This window comes from Plectrocnemia conspersa, unplaced genomic scaffold, assembly GCF_051122295.1.
Source record: "Plectrocnemia conspersa isolate PC_06_02 unplaced genomic scaffold, ASM5112229v1 ptg000001l, whole genome shotgun sequence".
In the NCBI taxonomy this organism is placed as follows: Eukaryota; Metazoa; Arthropoda; class Insecta; order Trichoptera; family Polycentropodidae; genus Plectrocnemia; species Plectrocnemia conspersa.
The window spans coordinates 3314684-3336718 of record NW_028277165.1 but is presented as its reverse complement, the minus strand read 5'-3'; the positions used below and the strand labels follow the sequence as shown (position 1 = coordinate 3336718).

The 22035-nt window shown below is 32.2% G+C and overlaps 1 long non-coding RNA gene across 1 annotated transcript in view; it reads left to right on the top strand.

Annotated features, from left to right (window-relative positions):
- Positions 1–22035, top strand: part of LOC148238455 (uncharacterized) — a 516616-nt gene that overhangs the window by 53284 nt on the left and 441297 nt on the right. The window lies entirely within an intron of this gene.

The window sequence follows — 22035 nt, the reverse complement described above, 5'->3', positions numbered from 1 at the left end:
ATGGTTCACGTACGGATGTACAAATTTAATATGTAGTATGGTATTTGATGTGAATTTATACTGCCGGCAGTAAAACGGCACCGGCGCCAATAAACAACCAAAGAGGAGGACAAGAAAAAAAATGTAGTAAAGTCCGAAGACATTTTACGCTTCAGCCAAATTGAACGGAGGCCATAAGTCAAGTAGGGGTCCGAAAAAGTCCATTAGCTTGTCTACCTCTTATCCAACGCGAACCTCTTGTTTGTAATTTAAAATTATATCTGATGTACCAGAAAAAAATCTTAGCAATTGTAGCAATTGTAATCGCAAGTGACTTCATTTAATTTTTGTTAAGAAATTTATTTACAGTGCTGTTTTGGAATACAATAATAAATAAATCGCCATTTGTACTATGGTACAAATGTGACAAAAAATATGAGCTTATCCAAAAAAAATTAGCAATATTTTTTTACCATACCCCGTAGACTAGAATTTCTAAATATAAATAAAAAAATAAATATGGAAAAAAGAGTATATCTCAATGCCGTTTTACACTCCCGCTAAATTGAACGGGGTCCATAAGTCAAGTCGGGGTCCGAATGGGCCCATTAGCGTGTCTACCTCTGATGCAATACGGACCTCTTAATTTATGGTCAATAGAGTAGATAGCCGCGGCCGTGAATCACGTCTTGGGTCACAAACATACACGATGTGGGTCACAAAAACACAAAATGGGTCAGCGTTGCACAACGAACGGTATTAACGTCACAATTGGGACGTTTTATGCGCGCAAAATAGTGTAAAAAATTACAATATTTGTGCCGGTAATTTGGATAATGGACCAAGTCACAAAGATAAATCGACTATTGCCTTTTTGTTTGTCAAAATATTTATGTATTACACAACATAAATATTTACTAAAATAATGTTATTATTTTATTTGATAATATAATTTAAAGATGCTATAAAAATAAGTCCTTTATACAGTACCATCATAGAGGCCACGCGAGTTAAATTAATCAGAAACTTGTTTAAGGAATTATTAAAAATGGCACAGGGTTTGTGTCACCGGACAGTAACTGTTTGCGATGGTTTTCGAGAGATTTTAGTGTTCCGCGAAAAGATTTTAATATAATTACAATTTTTGTATTTATTAAAAAATCATTTAATTTTCATCCTATTAAATAGTATGTTCATTAAATGCCTAGACTAATATCCGGTGTTGTGATGAAATTATTAAGTGAAGCTATTCTTATTATAAAAAATATCTATTATCCGACGATGATAACATATAAACGTGTAATAATTGTTAATTGTGTAGCAATTTTAAAGCCTTTATTAAAATTGACGCACTGACCATTAGAACACAATGTCGTATTCATTAAGAGCGATATAAATCCTTTCATCATTTATTGTGCCGGCCAGTGTGGACCGTACGTGACAATAGATGGAATAAATTAAAAGCATCATAATAGCCACTATAGACTTCCTGCAAGTGTAATTATCATATAAATATGAAAAGGAAGGAAATTTAATGTTTTTGTAGCAATTCTTTATTTAAACAAATTATATACTTAATTTATTTATAGTATAACATTGTTTATTATCTAATCACAAAGTTTTAATATTTTTCTTAGCGATGTATGTATGTAATCAGTTTTTGCTAGAAGTTTTTTGTAAAAGTCTTTTATTATTTTTACAATTATTCATGAAGCATAGCAATTATATGCATTTTTTTTTGCTAGGATTTTACTTCATAATATTATTTTGGTTCAAAGATTCGATTATCAGATTTATATGTAAAATTAAGCGCTGATAAAAAATGTTTTATTCTTTTAGAGCGTTTTTACTGTCATCAATTTTATTAAAAACATTATGGAAATACAATGATGAATCTAAAATTAACAAACAATTTAATTATAAATTATAATATTAAATCTTTAAAGCAAAAAATTGAAATCAAAATTTTAGTTGATTATGATAGTATATAATGTGTTTTTAGTCAAATTCAAGCTTCTAGTTACAATCATTATTCTTAAATATATATATATTGTGTATCAAATCGATAATAATAATAAAAAAATCATGTATTTTGTCAAAGAAAAAACATTAATTTTTTCGTAAATTTTCTATATCTAAAAAATGAGTCATTTTATAATAGAAAAAATCTAAGACACAATTAAACTTAGTTTATAATTTTATATATGAACCGAATTTTTCTGTCATTTTTTTGTTATACAGTATTATTGTTATAAATAGTAATAATAATCGCTTAAATACAATATAACTTGTTCTTTTAAATCATAATAAAAAAAATGCCTTTTCAACGCAAACTGTTTTTGATGAATTAATACTGGTTTTATCAATTTTAGTTTATAACCATTAAAAATGTCAATTAGAAATCTGTATTAGACAAAGGTTTGCCTAACATTAAAGAACGGTAGAACACCCAGCTCTGCACAATAGCCACACATACGTTTCTAAGTGGCATTATTGTCTCTCGATGTTTTTTATTTCTTGAAAAATTAAAATTATTATTTTTACTTCTGGATTTTCTGAAGATATTTAATAAAATATATTAAATCACACAACGCACGATTGAAATATGAAATATTGTATTATCTAATCATTAAACATATCGCGATTTTATTAGTGCTTATTTCGATTGATAAAGTTAATTATTAGCTAAGATAAATAAATTTGAACTTATAGGTTATACATTGCAGTTATTTTTCTAGCAACCTAATATATAGGAATAGGTATTATAAACTAGATTGAAAAAATCTATTGTAGTAATTTGAAGTCTTGGCAAATCGTCGAAAAGTTTAACGTTACAAAGTTTGCCGTTAGTTATAAACTACATATTGGTTCAAGTTCTTTCATAAGGTGAAAACGAATAACCCATAATTACAATCCTGTTCAATAATTTAATGGCGTCACATGGGATTGGAATTTATAGTTTTAACTGAGAGTTTTCGCTGTATTTTCTTATGAAATATATATTTATAATGCATGTTTTTAAAGCTAGTAACTATCTTTGAAGAATTTCAACGTTTAACGACCAAGTTGTGTAATTACGTTTCAGTTGCTAGAGATAATTTTTTATTTGTATATTTTAGAGCAAAACGAAAGACTGTTATGGAGAAATTCCGAAGCGTGGCCTCAAGTCAACATTTTAATGGATCGTTATCGAAAAAGCGTTACTTTTAACGCGCGATAAAGCGACGCAACTCGCGTCGTTAAACCCAACGAAAAGTTTTAGAACCCCTGTGAATTTTTCCCGTGAATGTAAATTTACACAGCAGACGGATCACGGGTGATGTTTACCAAACATTTGCGTCGCGGAGCGCACGGAATGGGGAAGGAATCCTTGTTAGGGCAGACATTTCGAATGTTACATCAAATATTTGTTTTGAATATTCGTGGCGGCCATTTTGGGACGTGTCTGCTGTAACAAAATGGCCACCGACAAGATTGGGAAGCCATTGTAGTGCAAACGCTATGTGTAGTCGCGGCCCGGCTAGCCGAGTGTGAATATTGTGAGACGAAGCACAATGCGGATCGATTTAACAACTTGGAGATAAATGCGTTCACCGTCCCATTGTGTGTGTAGTTTAGAGCAGCGCTTCTCAAAGTTTGAGACGTGTCCGCCGTCCGTAGCGTCGTTCTTGAGCGAATTTCCCAAGCGACTTGGGCACATTGTCTCTTATCTACCCATATGAGTTTTCCTCATATAATACAATGAAATTAATAATTAATTAATACATGGCAGATCAGAGAAACAGGCGCTTAATAAAACACGATAATAATAATCAATATCTCATATGCAAATTAAATACTGTAACATATTGAAAATTTAAATTTATTTTGGAAAATTTCTCACAATTGCCATATTTTTATTTGATTAACACTAGTTTGATTACACAAAAATATTATAATCATATTCATGTAATTAGTATTTTAATTGACAATTAGAAATGTTCATGTAAATATCCGGCTTCGTGACCGACGTCGTATATTCTCACTAAGCGGAAATATCACTTAATAAAAGGGACAATAAAGGAGTTAATTATACCTTTATCTGGGCTATAGCTATATAAAATATACATTATTATTACCAATAAACGTTTAATAGTCAATTGCAATAAATTATTTACCATAAACGAATAAATTATATTTATAGATATGATCATTATTAATAATTCTGAATTAATTTGCAATGAAATATTTTAATTAATTATTTTAATATTAAATGCTTTATTAGAATTTAATATTTTCTTGCAAAAATAGTATTCTAGCGATCATTCACAAACGCGTACACAATGGCGTAGCTAGGGTATGTGCCGCCCAGGGCGATCCTTAAAATTGCCGCCCCCCTCCAAATATATTTATATATTTATTAAAATAATAAATTGGTTATTATTAAGCTCTTGTTATTCGTGGATTTATACATGTTTTAGTGCATTCAGGGTTAAGAACCACATTAGACGATCCCATCGCGAATATGCCGCCCCCAAGCAAGTGCCGCCCAGGGCGGCCCGCCCCCTCCGCCCCCCACTGCGCATACAAAATTCATTCAAAGAGTTTTTAGTGGCATTTTAGTGGCCTAGATAATAGGAATATTTAAAAATAATTTATGTTCAACTGAGATGTATTATCATATCTATATCTATATAAATAACTGTTCAATTAAGAAGGAAGGAATTAGTGAGATAGTGTTTATCAGAGTATTAAGTAAAACCACAGAATTTTATTGTTGCAGGATTTATGCAACCCAAGACGCATACATTTTCTAAACAGCTATAATATGTTTATAGAATAAATATAGAGACATAATATGTTTATAGAATAAATATAGAGATTCCGCCTCAAATCATATAGGATGCCAAAATATCAGCGCTCAAGAACGCTCCTTTTACATGAGCCACAAATATGCATTTATTTTATGTTTATATGTTTGTATATATATATATATTATTTCAATCATAACCCAGTTTTTATTATATTGAACACTAATCAGCTTAGGTATAAAGAAATAAGCACATTTTTCAACATTATAAGCTTCTTTGGTATTTAATTTGAATTGTAGTCCAAATTTAGTTTAGTTTTAAAAAGTATAATATATATATATATACATAGGTTTAAACATTTAATGTCCGACAGGCCAAATGAAAGTAGGTTGTTCATGCCTGGATTAAGCTAAGCATAAAATACCTAAAAGAGAATACAAAATAAATGCAACGGAGTTGTGGCTTGTTAGTGTAAAAGCTGCAGCTGCGTTTTCCGCCTGCATGTGGTTAACTTTTTTATTCCATATTCCTTAATGTTTATTATTATGACATAAGTCTTTTCATGTTTTCAGATCTTGTGAAAGGATTCGTTCATACACACACAACAGATGTTCATTTCATATTTAGAACATTAGATGTTTCGCGATGGGCCATTAACATAACTTTATCGCCTACCATTCATTGCTAATAAGTTTTAGTGATGATGTAGCGTCTTGAAGCACTGTTAAAAGTTATTTGGTTTGTGGACGAAAAACAAGGTCTTGGCACGACTGTGTACGAAAATCTCAGGAAGCGGATGTTGTTTGTTTTTTTATACTGAAGAAAAACAATGTCTGGTAATTAAAATGGCGGAGAAAATTATCCGATTCCGTCGTTCGTATATATACATATAATACGTATATATAGCTGGCGTTTGACAAAGTTAATTAACTAAGAGAGATGAGAGAAAAACACGCTCACGAGTTGCGTAGACAAAATAAAATAGCTTTATGTAAATTTAGCATGATTTAAAAATTATATCCTAATATATTAGATCGATTTCTTCGCAATCCATAAACTCTTCAATTCTATTTTCACCGTCTTGGATTCGATACGAGCGAAAAAGGTTTAAACTCTGCCGTAAAATTTACGATACGTTCCGAACAAATTGCCATTCGATTCGTAACAATTTTCTTATGTGCAGACACGATCTTTTTTTCTTTTCCAATTACCAACATGTACGTATGGGGTTGTTGACTTTTTGATACAGAGCACATCGTTCATCATATTTACTTTTTACATCCATCATTGTTATATATTGTAGAAGGTATATAGTCTTATCATTACGTATTATATAGTATAGCATTGTGTGTAGAAAGGGTTGAAAGTTAAACAAATAAATAATATATAGTTTTGATTAGTATCTTATTGCATCGTTATGAATCTAGGGTGAACAGACTATTGGTTACAAATCGATCGTTCATTTATTAATATATTCTTTTCAGAATAATTGAAAATTATAACCAGAGTTGAAAAAACATATTTTTGATATAATAATTAAATACATTGCAATAATTTGCTTTTATTTATTTTTTCAACGATGGTTTAGTTTGGTTTTTTCGTATCAGCAATTTTCATAAAAGCTGAAATATTTAATATACAAATTGAAAATTTTTGGAAAATCAAGAATTGCCGTTCAACAGGGACGTCAGTTCAGCTTTTTTCAGATGGTGGCATAAGTTGAACAGTCAGTGGTCGTTTTTTTAATATTTCGATTCCATTAACCCTTTGAGAAGTAGGTTAATTTAAACACATTTTTTAATTGTTGGTATACACATGATTGGGTTGAACAATTATTTTAGTTGTTATTTATTTATTATTATTTATATTGTATTTATAGTAAATTATAGAAAAAATCGTTTAATTGCTTTGATTGATTTTACTACTTTTCTAGTATGTTTTAATAATTTATTTTAACATTTCTCTAATATTAAATATCGTTAATTTATTTTACATATTTTTAATATATTTTTCGGATTTTGTGGATTTTTTTTTATAATAATACAGAGGCTTTCAATATTTTCTTATAAAATTAATACAACGTATTTTTTGTTATGCTCTTTTACGTACTCTTTAATTTATAAAAAAATAATTTATAAATATCTGGGGTACATTAAAACAGTGAAATATCGACCCCCATACATGTACGACGATTCCGCTTAAAGGGTTAAAATTCATAGTATTTCATTAAATGATATATATTTTTCTGACCAAATTCAAGGTTTAGAATCCACGTTTAAAGCTTAAGGTTTTGAGAATCCTAGGGGTGTATGACTTTGTAGCCAGTGAGACGCTTGGTAGAATCTAGTTTTAATGGCGAGATGTTTTCTCGCCAGTGGTGAGTGGTGGTGGAGAAGCTGGCGCAGGGATGATGTCCGTGGGAGGTCCTCAAAGGTCTTGTAGATGGCATGGCTGTGACAGTATAGCAGAGGATGATCCTCCTCTGCTATGGTGGTGCTCGTATGGATGAACCCTTCTCAGGATGTGAGCGCCCATGACAGTATGTTGTCCGCGGACAGCAGGCCCTCTCCTCATCGGAATCTTAAAATCACAACCATGCAGCGATCGGTTTCTTAGAACACCAAAATAGGTTAGAAAGCGACATTAGCTTGATGGGCATTGTCCAAGGTCGTATACGGCAACAGGACTCTTGTAGATCAGGTGATTTATTATATCCGTGACCGTTTCGCAACAAAGAAATATGTTTTCAATGCACTGAATAATCATTGCGTGCTATTTATGTTTTTTTTTTCTAAACATAACGAGGGCTTGTGTGTGGTCGCCACAAAAGCAATAAAATCGCGCCGCCGCCTCACGTATATGAAGTATTTTTTAACAATATTGCAGTTTAAAATAAGTGAAAGTCGAATAAAGCATATCTAAACCGAGCTTTGCCCAGTAGAGCGCAAAAAACAATTATCCCTTCTCAGAAGTCAAAAACCCACGTCAAAAGCAATAAAATCGTGCCTTTGACGTGAATTTTTGACTTCTGAGAAGTGATAATTGTTTTTGCGCCCTCCTATTGACCAAAATTCGGTTTGAATATACTTTGACTAACTTTTATATATATAGAGCAAAATGCGAGATGTAACGCCTGTCTGTAATTATTCTTCCGCTTTCCCCATCCTGACAGATGAGTTGGCTTAATTTGTATTTTAGACTTGATCTAATGAAACTTCCATAACTTTTCGTCGCATCACGAATCCAAGTTGTTATCCGCCACTTCGTGACGCTTTGTATGTTGCCAGTGTAGCGCATAGCCCCATTTTAGCTAGCTTAAATCGGTCCCCACAAAGTCACAACAAAATATATTATTTTCCACAACCATATTTTCAAGACAATCACTTATTTAAAGCGTTACAACTTGATTTAGTCTATATATCAAACACTTCATTGTCTAATAAGAAATAAATTGGATCGGAAAATTGGAATATTATGAATATTATTAACTGATTAAAATTAATATAAATTCGCTTATTGCTTCGTTTCAATAGAAATCCAACATATACATACGTACGCAAAATAAGACATAACATGATAAGTATAGTCAATTATGAGCTTATACAATTAGAAGTCAACAACCATACCGATTGTTAGCATGTCTCAACCGACTGTGGATAATGTTGCTAATCCTCAATTCCGACGTCGTTCTCAGTCCTAATCATCGTCAAGATCTTTACTAGTATCGTACGACACGTATGGCCACTTCTTCTCGCGTCTTCCATTACTGGCTCTTCTTCTTATCAGTACTAATTGCGGCGTTTCACGCGTCTCTTCGTAAGTGGAACGCGTCGACCGAAGTTAATTCGTATTCCGTAAATACGAGTTGAACGCCTGCTTCGACTTACGAAACCCGCGGGTTAAAACAACTGACCAAACACGACGCGCATTCACACCTTAGTAAAATGTTCTATGGCTCGCGTTTCGTTATGACAGTGTAGCAAACATTTATGTTTAACACACGTACGGCAGAACGAAAACGTGCCCTCTTTATCAGCATCGAACTGTGTTTGTTCTATTGCTATAACACCACAACTGCCTGTCTGACTAATTTGCACTATGAGATGATATATACCGTATGAAGGAATGTATTTTTGTTATAGAAAATGATTCATATATTTCATACATATATAAGATTTCGTCGCAGTTGGAATTTTGACATGAATTTTTGACTTCTGAGAAGGGATAATTATTTTTTTGCGCTCTCCTATTGGTCAAGACACAAGAGACATTAGCGAATCGACCAGAGGGAGACGGCAGATTCTAGTTGTTCCACCAAATTCACAGCCGACAATAGTATTGCTCGCTCGCCACATCAGTAAAGTGAAATATCTTGTAATATAATAAAAAAAATCGAAGTGAAAATATAAATTTACGTATATTCAAATAATGAATATACTCTCCCGTTTTTTATTCAATTACTCGTTTATATTTGTAGTGAAAAAAAAATATTTTCTAAAAACGCATAAAACCGACCAATCCTAAAAGCTCTGGTGAATCGCAGATGAGGATGTTTGCGAGCCAATTGCATTGCTTCTTGGACAACCCTTCCCCGAAATGTGTTCACACATAAATGGTCATACAAGCCATCAACAAGCAGAGTCGAGTCAGGGTATAGCGTGCATCCTTTCCAAACAAAGAGTATTTTTTTAGCCTGACTTTCGATATAGGTTTATCTCCATTTTCGGTTGTTAGAAATAGTCATTAGAATGACTTTTAAATTAATCCAAATTTCGCAGGTCGTTCAAATCACCACGTTTAATATCATCGATTTGATAAATTGGTTAAAATAATTTTGAATAACATTTTTGTGATTTATTTTGCTATATTATACGTATAACAAACAGCTGTTTGATACACAGTTTATTACACATCGAGTCTCTCTGGATTCTGGATCCTCATGATGAGCCGAGACGAGTTGTTGAGTATATACTTATGTGGTGTTACATAATTTATACTGGTCTTTAGATAAAGTTTGGATGAATTGAAAAAAGGCAAATTTATAACCAATCGTGTAACTGCTTAGCTCCACCTCTATTACACTTCTTGATGAAAGCCTTTTGTGGGTGATCATCCGATAATTATAAAGGATACGTATAACAATGGCAACGCATTGGAATAACTTATTGATGGCTCTAAAAAATCTGCGACTATTGGAATTACGATTTCACAGATTTTGCTTAGGCAAATCTTTTTGGTCTCACTTTTCAGATGGCCATTTTTAAAGTTCCTGAAAAATAAATGAATTTTTAAAATATAGAAGTGAAATTTTTAGTATAAAAATCGCCACAGAAACGTATGCATTATTAAATTTAGCTTCAAATAAAATCGCAAAAAAATTAAAAACAATAACAAAGCTATAGAACTGAGATAGATATTTTTATTATGAACATTTCAGTGTTTCTTTAAAATATATAATAATAATCAAAAATACAAAATGCATCTTTAATTAAGTACATCATGTACAAGATATATTTTATAATTTATTAAAAAAAATATCGTGTAGTGTTATTATAAGACACAAATTATAACGTCAATGGTATATATTTTTCCAGCAACTCGAGTAGCAAGTCAAGCGACAACGTTACAATTACCGAGTTTTACAGCCAAGTTAACAATTACACTATAATTAATTACGACATCTTCGCATAGCCACTCTACAATCATTTCGCTTAATTGAGTCTAAAACACGTTCAAAGTGTTTCTCGTCGGATCGGAAATAACAATAGTCGATTTTTTACACATCATTGTATTATACATATTATGTTATATCAAACAACCCAGTTTCAGAAACGAGTTTCCACGAGTTATTTATCAAACATACACGCCACACACGTAGCACACACCAGTAATATAATGCATATGCCAATGGCAAACATTAAACTCGTTTCGGCGCCCAAAACCTGAAAGTGAACTGTGTTGTTTGCTGAAGGTGGTGGTAAACATCCAACGCATCCAACTGCTCCTATGTTCGATGTGTCCACAAATATACACTTTTGGACACACGCGTGTGTCTGTATGTATGTTTGTGGTTTCTAGAGGTGGCTTTGTGCAATATTTCGACCTGACACGATGTTGCTTCTACTTTGTCTCTCGGTAACTCTCGAGGGACCGAGGGGAAGTGTCTGGTCTTATAACCGATGTCCAAAAGAGGGATCTTGAAAAGTTTACGGCTATTTTCGGACAGAGTCGAATTAACATAATTCTGGAAAAAAATTGTTGTTGAAATCCTATTTGAATATAAATGAAGACATCGTTTTAAAAATCAGACATGTCATAAAATACAAAATTTATTAGAGAGCAAAATAAAAACATGTATTTAGCGTATTAACTTCTCGTTGTGCTTTGCTTTGTTGCGCATGTTTTTACATAAAATATTATATTGAATCTCTCATAAGCAGCAGAGGAGAAATTCAGAGAAAAATTCCAGTTTTGTATCACTTAAACTTACATGGGAATCAAGTAGAAGAGTAAAAATAGCTAAATATTTTTTAATGTTGTTTTCGTCATCATTTTATTTTTGCCCAAAATATTTTTATAATATTGTATGTTTTGCCCAAAATTATTGATTATTACAGATTAGGTTTTCTCAGATTTTCCTAATCTCAAGGATGAATATTAAAAAAAATGAGCTAGTTTGTGCATAGTAACGTATGCTAATTATAAGTTGTAATCAAAGTTCAAATTTAATTAAATAAATGTACTGATTTACAGACTTTGATTTCAGTCTAGTATATCACTACTTACTTGGTAGTTGTTGACACATTGGGTTAACACTTGTCACGTTGCAAGGAAAGATTTGTAATATCTTTATCAATATAATTGCTCCTTCCTACTAATTATAAAAAAATATAAAGAAAGATATTGAATCACTGTGGAGGCGGTCAATCAACAATCGAGTACCTTTCAACATCACTAAGTGTCACATTGTTACATATTCAAGTTCTCTTTTAATATTTTAATATTTAAAGCTTTATTTTTCGTTAGTATTAAATAATTAATGACGCATTGGGAACACCTGTCAAGTCATTAAGATCAGATTTGTTATAAAAAAATAAAAAATATTCCACATACGTTTTTAATCAATGAATTTTTATTCTTTAAAAGTCTGTTCATAAACCGATTCGTAAATGATAACTTTATATTGATTGTAACGGGCAATCTTATCTTACTTTATCTGGTCCCTGTTCTCATAAGCACTTGTTCGAAAATCACAATCGAGATTTTTTGCAGCAGGTGCAAGTTTCATCATTATTAATTAACGTCAATTCTGACCGAAAGAAAGGACAGTCGTCGTACTGTCAGTTTTAATATTATACGTATGAAAAATGGACTTGGAACGCTCGGACCACCCGCTGGCAAAATTATGTGTACGAATATATTTTTGCACGTTCGTTCCGGATATTTTATTATTTTATATTTCCATCTTTAGAATATAAAATAAACCTTGTTCAGCCGTCAAGCTTGAATCAATATGCCATAAAGGCTAAGCGCTAATGAATCGTCAATTTGCATCAATTCGAACATTTAGGAATGTGTTCGGTTATTCGAATCGTTAAAAGTCAAAGAACTATCAGGAGGACCATTACCTATACGATTGTAATTATGTATATATTTAATTATTTTTTATTGCTGCATGATTTTCTAGTTTAGAATGTATACTATTGTATATTAATATCGTCTATGTTTGAATGACGTATTCGCAATTCAATGCTATTATTGTTTTATAATTAGAAAAGCGTCGACATAATTGAATCTGCATAATTATCACACAAAGCCAAAGTTATTACACGAGAACAATGGTATTGATTTCCATGCAAATACGGGTACTTCAGTGTACCGTATCTCGGATATTTCGAGTGCTTTTGAAATACACCGTCCTTCCGCCACTACACACTTGACAAAACGGCAAAGGCGTACCTAAAAGTCTTTCTTCGTCGCTCGAGAATTAAATTTAGACCCGGTCGTTTGTCTATATTAAATCCAGTGGGTCATTCATCGGTGTAGATATGGCATAAGTAAAGATACTCGACAAGACGTGACTGAATTCATTCTATCTCCGCATATTATTAAGTCACTCCGTTTCGATACGTTCAACTTGTTTGAATAAATTTTCGCACGGAGTTATTCGTTCATGTGAAAATTGTCGACTTTTTGCGGCTCGATCGATTAGCAATCTCGGCTATTCCCAGAGCGACGAGAATTTCGAATGCTTGAGAGTGAAATAAAAAAGGCAGCCTTATCGGACTTTCGGATACCTTATCAGGATCTTGGTTTCGGAACATGTTCTCCGAAAGCCGCAATTGAGATGAGAAATATGCAAACTTTTGGACGCAGCGAATTTATATACATATAGTTAGGGTTGCCAGGTATAAGGATAAAAATAATAATATCTAATTTTATATGCATTAAAAACTAAAATAAAATATTGTATGTATTTAGTACATATAAAGAAACTCATTTATTTATATTTTGTAAAAAAATAGCTTAGGTAACATTTCTATTTTAAATAGTTTATTTTGACAATTCTCAATTGCAGTGAAGATGTGTTTGTAGAAAGTTTTTAGAATAATCGTGGCAATTCCTAATTCATTTAAATTTATTTAGTATAAAAGGAGAAACATTTTTTTTATATTTTTATAATGCTAATATAAAATAAATATTATTGTATAATATAATACATTAAATCAGGAAGGCCATCCGTTGGCAAAATTAAAAAAAAAATTTTTTACTAAAAAGCACGGCTTCTTCAAATTGTTTTTATTTTGGTAATGTTGTGGTGGTTTCAACCAGCTGCAAAATTATACTTTGGAAGTCATTCTAACGACCATTTGAACAAACGGAAAGAGAGATCAAATGTTTAGATAGTAGGGTTACACACAATATTTTCACACTAATGGAAAATATATCACGTGACTAAACAACTGCGTTAATAATTAGAAATATTTCGTTTACCACTTAATAGTTAATCACCTAATAATACAATACGTTCCACCTTGCGCAAAATACTATTGTAATTTTACCCTGGTTTACCATTTCTATTTTAATGCGTAAACACATTTTGTTGCTGTGTGCAAAAAAACATCCTGATCTGCGATTCGCTAGTGCTGTCTCGAATCAGTACTATAAGACACGATCCAAAGACGCGGTTAAAGATACACATGAGCAAATCGTCCAGCACGATAGATCTCATCTGCTCTACGAAATCACAGTCGACAATAATACGATTTGACACTCCAGTGTTTTAAGATTTTCACTTCACTACTTTCTGATTTTCCGACTTCAAAACATTATTATTTATTTCAAAGCATTACTTCAAAACATTATTTATAATAAAATGAATCACGTAATTATTATTAACTCTTTCTACTCGTAAGGTGCGTGAGACGCACCAGCGCTTGGCTTTATATTACTCGTAGGGTGCGCCAGGCGCACCATTTAAATTAATGAAATATAACGTCGATTTTTGGGTATTTCCTGTGCATGTTTTGAATGGCGTTTTTGCAGTGTTGTAGACAAGAGTTTAAAGAAGCATATCTTATCAAAGACTATAGTAATTAATAATTTTGTTTTCATTTTTTTTAATTTTACTGTAAAATTATTAAAAAAAAAATAACATTGCTATCGCTGAATTTAGTGATTGTAATGATAGTGATGGGGAGGATTTCATGTTTGATTTTTCATCTTCCAATGATGATAGTAAAGAAAGTAACGTCGAAATTAGGTCTGTTGCCTTGAATCGAATACTGGCAATTAAAATAATAGCGAGGAAGAAACGGTACCTCAAACAAATCGCACCACATCAGAAAATTAGAGAATAATAACTAGTAATGACAATGTAGCTTATAAATAGCAATATTTCCAGCAAATGGGCCCCAAGTTCCCGCAAACTGTATACAACCTATTGATTATTTTCAATTGTTTTACACTGATGATTTTTCCAAATTTGTTTCTTTAATTTATAATAAATCAACATCCCACATATTATTAAACGTAATGCCCTTTTTCGTGCATAACTTTGCTTATTTGTATATAAAAATATGCTATTTAAGCATTATTAGCTCGAATATATAAAATCACAAACAAATATGTACCATAAAGCTACTTATTAAAAGTTTTGCCTATTTTAATTAAGAAATATATTAAATAATATGATATTACCTGCAACGTTTTATTTGACCATCGGTGGGACATATTTTAGTTTTTAAAAATATACCTAACATCAGTTTATATAAACATAGATATAACTTGTGGATTTTTAAATTGTTGTAAAACGGTACAATTTTGTATTTCTGCAAGCGATGTAAGCTTTCTTCGTTCGCAGGTAGAGATATCTAAAACTAAGCGGCATGTCTTTGTTATTTGTGTATATTTATTTATTTATGGGAAAAACATTTTTTGGTCCCATAAATATTTTAAAATCAATATTTTAAAATTTTTCGATCGCGTGCAAAATTGATGATTTCCAATTGCCATCGGAACTATATTGGAGACTGTGAAAAGTCGATAATTTTAGATCCGAAAAATTTTTGGAAATCCGTTAACTCAAAACGCGATGGCCAATCCTTACTGTCATCGATGAGTTGGAACAACATCAATTTTGAAGGTTCTGAAGAGATTGCAGATGGATTTGCTAGGTATTTTCAAACCGTATACCATAATAATGGGTCACATTTAGATTTTAATTCTAATTACGATGTTCATGGTCATCTTTGTTATCAATCAAAACCTTTAGTTTGGTTGATATGGAATATGGATTTAGCAGACTAAAGTCCATTTTTACCTCGGGACCAGATTTTATTCCAGACTACATTCTGAAAGGATGCAAGTCTGGTATTTTACAGCCTCTAAAATTTATATTTAATTTAATTTTGAGATCCTCTTGTTTTCCACAATTCTGGATATTCAAAAGTCACTCCGATTCATAAAAAGGGTCCCAAATCTCAGATTGACAATTACAGGCCAATAGCTTTGATCTCATCACCTGCAAAATTATTTGAAATTGTTTTGCATAAATACATTTTTAATCATTGCAGGTGTATGCTTCTCGACCAACAACATGGTTTCCGTAAATCTCGATCCACTGTCACTAATCTAATGGTTTTGTCTAACTATGTTTCAAAATCATTGGACTCTGGTGTACAAGTGGACGTCGTATACACAGATTTTGAAAAAGCATTTGATAAAGTTAACCATGCTTTACTTGTAAAAAAGTTATCTAATTTCGGGTTTTCTGAAGATCTAATAAATCTATTCTCAAATTACTTGACCAATAGATATAAATTCGTCAAGTATAATAACTCCTTTTCAGAACGATATAAGACCCCTACTAGAGTACCTCAAGGATCCAATTTGGGTCCATTGTTGTTTTTATTGTTCATTAATGACATAGAAACAGCAATAGAGCATTCCGATTTTTTATTATATGCAGATGACTTGAAAATTTACAAGAAAATGCATTCGATTTCTGATTCCCTCGACCTACAGGAGGATCTCAACTATATATGGAAATGGGCTTGCTATAACCAATTGCCTTTCAGTGTAAAGAAATGTCACACAATTTCATTTTCAAGGTCATTAACGCCGGCAAAATATTCATACCATCTAGGCGGATATTTTCTGGAAAGGTTTTCTTCAACTAAGGATTTAGGAGTGACTTTCGAAGAACGTTGGAAATTTAGCCAGCACATTGCAGAGACTCATAGCAAATCCTTAAAAATGCTCGGTTTTATCTTGAGAAATGCGCGTTACTTCAGGAATACTTTAGTATTGCGCACTCTTTATGATACTCTAGTCCGCAGCATACTAGAAACTAGCTCCATCATTTGGATCCCAGGCGTAATGAATCAATGTAATGAATTGAAGTTGGAAAAAGTACAACGTAAATTTCTTCGATATTTATACTTGAAGGAATACGGGTATTATCCGTTCTTGTTTCCCAGTGCTTTTATTTTGGAAGCCCTGGGATACGTTTCTTTGTCGACTCGCAGAAGTGTTTATGTAATTAAACACTTCTGGAAATTGCTCAAGGGCATCGTAGACAATCCTTCAGTGCTCGAGCAGCTTCAAATGTGGGCTCCTGAAGGTGGTTATAGTTCTCGGTCGCGTCCACTATTCTTGCCTGTTAAGTGTAGAACTGGAGCACTTGCCAACTCTTCTCTGGCCAATGCTATTTATCTGCTCAATTCTGTCCATAGTAATATTGACATTTTCTCTTGCACATATGGAGTTTTGGTTCAGTTCGTATGGGACAATGCACAACTGTTGAGGTGATTTGTGATTTGTGATTTGTGTTGTTTTGTCTTGTTTATATTTGTATGTATTATGATGTATTAGTACTTTTGACTATCGTGACGCATTAGGTTTGCTTGTCAGGTCACGATGGTTATAATTTTAATAAATAAATAAAATGGGTCGTCGCCCTATTGTGTTAATTTATTGTTATGTATTGTCAACCAATGGTACTTGAGAGAACAAAAAAAAATTAAAATGTAATTTAGAGAAATGCAAGTATTTGTTCTGATTTCTTCGTTTTTGGTATTAGTTTATTCATATTTATGCTTTACATATAATATATAATTCTAATTTTTAAAAATAATTTAACATTTTTCATTTTTCTCGAGCTGGCGACATACTTAGTACGAGTGCAAAAGGTTAAAGTTTGTGGCAACTTAACACAGATTGGATCGCTACAGTAGTTTTTATTGATAATTTTTTGATGTAGTTAGATGTTATTGTAACGAAAGGCGATCGCCAAAGAATCACAGTGTTGCCAGTATTACCACAGTAATCGTGGCCAACCGAATAAATCGCCCCCCACCCCACAATGTTTGCTGGTTTTTGTAAACGTTGCAATGTTAATCATGTACTTTTTATTGTATCACAAGCGTGATTTTTATTTTAGTTCATTATAGCTATCGCCGAACACATAATTGTTCCTAGCAACCTCGTCGAGAATCTGAATGGCTTGTTTTCAAGCGCAATTGCGACGTTGAAAGCTCATAGTTCAAAATGAATTCTTTTAGATAGAACGGTTCATCAGTATTTATTCAATTATTGTTTTTTTTTTATCATTCTGTGTGCATGAATGTGTACCTATTGTAAATGGTAGAATCGATCAAAAGTCCAAGCATATTAATCACGTTTTCCCAGAGTCGGAAAATATGGTTTAGCTTTCTCGCGAAATGCGCGTTCGCGAGTCGTCGAATTAATATCGAACGATGCGAAAATATTTTCAAACTCGTTAAGCTGACGTGTCAGCGTTTTAAAAGGTCGATAAATCATGTTAGTAATATAAATAAATTACGCGAGCTGTGTGTACACGGTTATAATAAATTCGATATAGGCGAAGTGAAAAATGCGTATAATGTACGCAATTTAATACGGGGCTGAAAATGTAAATCATTCGGTTCGATTATAAAATCAATTTGAAATAGCTAAGTTTATATCATAAAAGTTTTTTAAATCGTGACGCTGGCTGGTTGTATAAAACAAACATTTGCGATACAAAAATTAAACAATGAAATCGCTATATGGAATTCATGTTCCTTATAGTTAAATATACTTAATAAGTATTATTAATGTGTTCGATACTAATCTGTTGTATAATAATACAACGCTGTTATTCTGGTTTGCAATGGTACGAATGTCGGAGAACAAAAGAGCAAAGCAGAAAGGTTAAATGTATGTATATACGTTAGATGTACATGTATCTAACTTCATTAGATTCGACTATAAAAACGGAATAGTTATACCAGAAATATTTTTTCCTTAGAAATTTGTGAAATGCGTATACCAATACATGATCGAACCTCAAGGTTTGAATCTGTATATCCATCGTTTTCTGCATGTAAACAATTTTCAAGAAAATAAATGTTTTACTTCAACGGTTCTGGTTTGGTCATAATAATAGGACACTCCAATAAATTTGTTATATCTTCAAAAAATCGTAAAAATATAAGTTGTTTCAAGTGTTTATTTTAAGATTATTTTTAATATTTAGTAGGACCACCATTAGCTTTAGTTAGAGGAGTAAAGCTACTTTGGTATCCGTTTCGTGCACCACTGCCGTTACTAGTACTTGGGTCCTACGAGTCCAACATACTTTTTCATTTAATACCTTAAAAGAAAATGTTCCGACTCATGAATTCTTAAAGTTTTTCAAAAAATTCGCAAGCATATATTAACATTAAACATATATTATAATATCATAACTTTTTTATGTATTTTTTTATTACCATTTTATTATTTTTATATTAAAAATATTAATAATAATATTGTTAATACCGGTATTGACTGTTTTTAGTCTTAGTAATACCGGTATTGTGACTCCTAGATGATAAAGATTCTCTATGGAAATGGGCAACCGTGTGTTTTTTACTATCGAAAAGTGCCATAATGTGTCAATTTCTTGATCTCGTTCGCCATAAGATTATTTTTAAGATCTTAGTGGATATGTTTTGACTAGAAACTTTCATGAAAGATCTCAGATCACTTTTGAGAGCAAGTAAATGTTCTTTCTACGCGTAACTACATCTGCAAAAAATCTTCCAAAATGAGTAAAGCGTTTTATTTTGACGAAGCATAAATTATTCGTTTTCTCTATGACATATTAGTTCGAAGCATTCTTGAATCTATTTATTATAATAAAATAAGGTATATATTGCATAATACAAACTTCTTAGTAAGGAACACAATGCTTCATAATATCTACATAATCCTTCAATATATTTTTATTCAGTTCCTAAAGAGCATATGTGATTATACTCATTCGGATACATCTAGATCGGCTGAAGAACATGTGCGAAATCGTTTAGCGTAATTAAATTTCCGTGAAATATGCGACCGAAGGACGTTACGTGTCGGCGAAATTGGAATTTCGAAGCAGATTCGCGGGGGGCGACCACCTACGGGCTGTAAAATTATACGAGCGGCGAAATATTTTAAGCGAACCGCCTCAATGTTATATTAATATAATACCCATGGCAAAATAAATAACGAGGGGGACCTTCTTCTTCAGCTCGTCTTGTGCACGCCAGAGTGATGGCGCATTTATTGCGCCAATCAAGCGAGGTCGTCACTTGCGCATGACCCTAACTTTTGTACATGATGAAGCTATAATTCAGCGCTTTTCCAAATGGGTGTCGTGACTCGTGACATACTATCAAAGGGAAGGCCATCGAATAACGATTAGCCAAATAAGGACACGGAATCTTTTGCAAATCTATGAGAAACAAAGCAGCGTCAATCCTTGTGTTTAGGCGTTGAGTTTCGTAATCTAGGCTAAGATATGATCAGTACATTTAGAGATTTTTCCAAAACAGGACTTTAATTTTTATTTTGATCTATAGCTCTTCTCTTGTTTTCATTATGTTGTCTGAAGTGAAGAATCCATATTTAGCATATAAATTTAGGGACTTACTGGCGATAATTAGTATACAATTTTTTAAAACAATCCTTACTTTTCTTATTAGTCAACGTTTTAAAATATAATCTAGAATGCAATTAATTCGCAAAAACAATTATCACTTCTCAGAAGTCAAAAATTCACGTCAAAAGCAATAAAATTGTGTAAAGCAATAACGAGTGTCTTTACTGTGACGGCGCCGACAAATTATACCATAATCATAATGAATTATAAAATACCACTAAAATTATTTCTTATGCCTGCACTACACTCTCTGGAAGTTGGCCAAAGTTACCGAGAACGGGAGGTAAAGTGGGGGTGATTCAGTCGACTTTGCCAGCTTTGAGCGCTTCCGAACATTATCGGCATTATTTTCCGAGTCAAAGGGACCGAAGTCGGAGCTGCTCTTTCGAGCGCGAGCAGTGAGATACTTCCCCTTTCGCTCTCTCGCGTGTTAAGCGACGAGAGTTAGGAAGATAATGATATGGTGTTTCGCAAACTGAGATATAACGAGTAACTCGATTAAATTTCAGTATGCGCGTAGGCGTCCTATGGTTAACACGCATATCGAGCGCTGCATCGTAGTCACGTGGTCAAGTTATAATATCACATGCTTATCGGGGACTTCAACAGACTCTTACTGACATCTTAAAATATTTTATGGCACTAAAAGGGATTAATTATATTTTTGATAGTATATTCTTCTAACAGATATCGTTAATATATTTTTTTCATATGAAATTAAATAATTAAAAAATAATTAGTGGTACTTGATTTTGTTAAAAAAAATCATTTCGAATATCCTTATGTATTTTCCTAGATCGGTTTATATAAATGTCACACCATAACGAATTCTTATTTAGAATCGATGGCGACAAATTCTAGGATAGTCACAGATGTGGTGTTCGTATTCTGAAGTATCATTTTTATGCCTTATGGCATTTTGCAAAAGCCGACAAAGATTTTGCGTAAATTGAATATTTACGACCGAAAAGTTTTCATTGATATTGTATTAGTGAGTGCCCACACAAACTTTTATGTAATTTTAATAATATGACAATTTAAAAATTGCGATTATTTGGCACCTTTTTCGATCGCGCGCAAATATGCCGGATGTACGTGACAGAAGCCGCCGTCCGGACTGCATATAAAATTTGCAACAGTGTGGTGCTTACTCGAAGTCGTAGATCTCGGCCGACTTCAGTTGTAACTTCGGTTCGGACAACTTCCAAGGTGTAGTGCAGGCATTAAAAAAAATATTTTTATTAGAAATAGTTTTTGTAAATAGATACAGTTAAATTATTTTTGTGAAAAACATTGATATATAATGTATGTAGCATAGTTTTTGGCTTAGGATTTTTTGAGATAAGTGCTAATAAATAAATTTAAATTAATAATACCAAGTACAAAATTAAATACAAAATTAGCTTAAATCAATAAGAATAAGTACAAAAAAAAACACAAAAACAATGCGTATAAATACTTTTAAATTATTAAGATTTATTCTAGAAGTACAAAAATAAAATGAAAACGTAGGTAGAATGTATTTTTTTATATTCTTTGTGTAAGAAATCATCGTTTGTGTCGTTATCTGCAAAGTCATATAAAAATATCAATTCTTATACAAGATGTTAAAAAAACACGGTTCAATAATCTATCGGTTCCATAATAATAATTTTCTATAGTTTTCATAATAAGTTTTTCATCTCCGCTAAAAAGCATTTAAATGATAAGTTAATGTATAAAAAGCTTATAGTGCTACGTGATGAGAGTCACGTAAATGTGAATATTATTAGTGGAAGAATCATTGAAATGTAATTT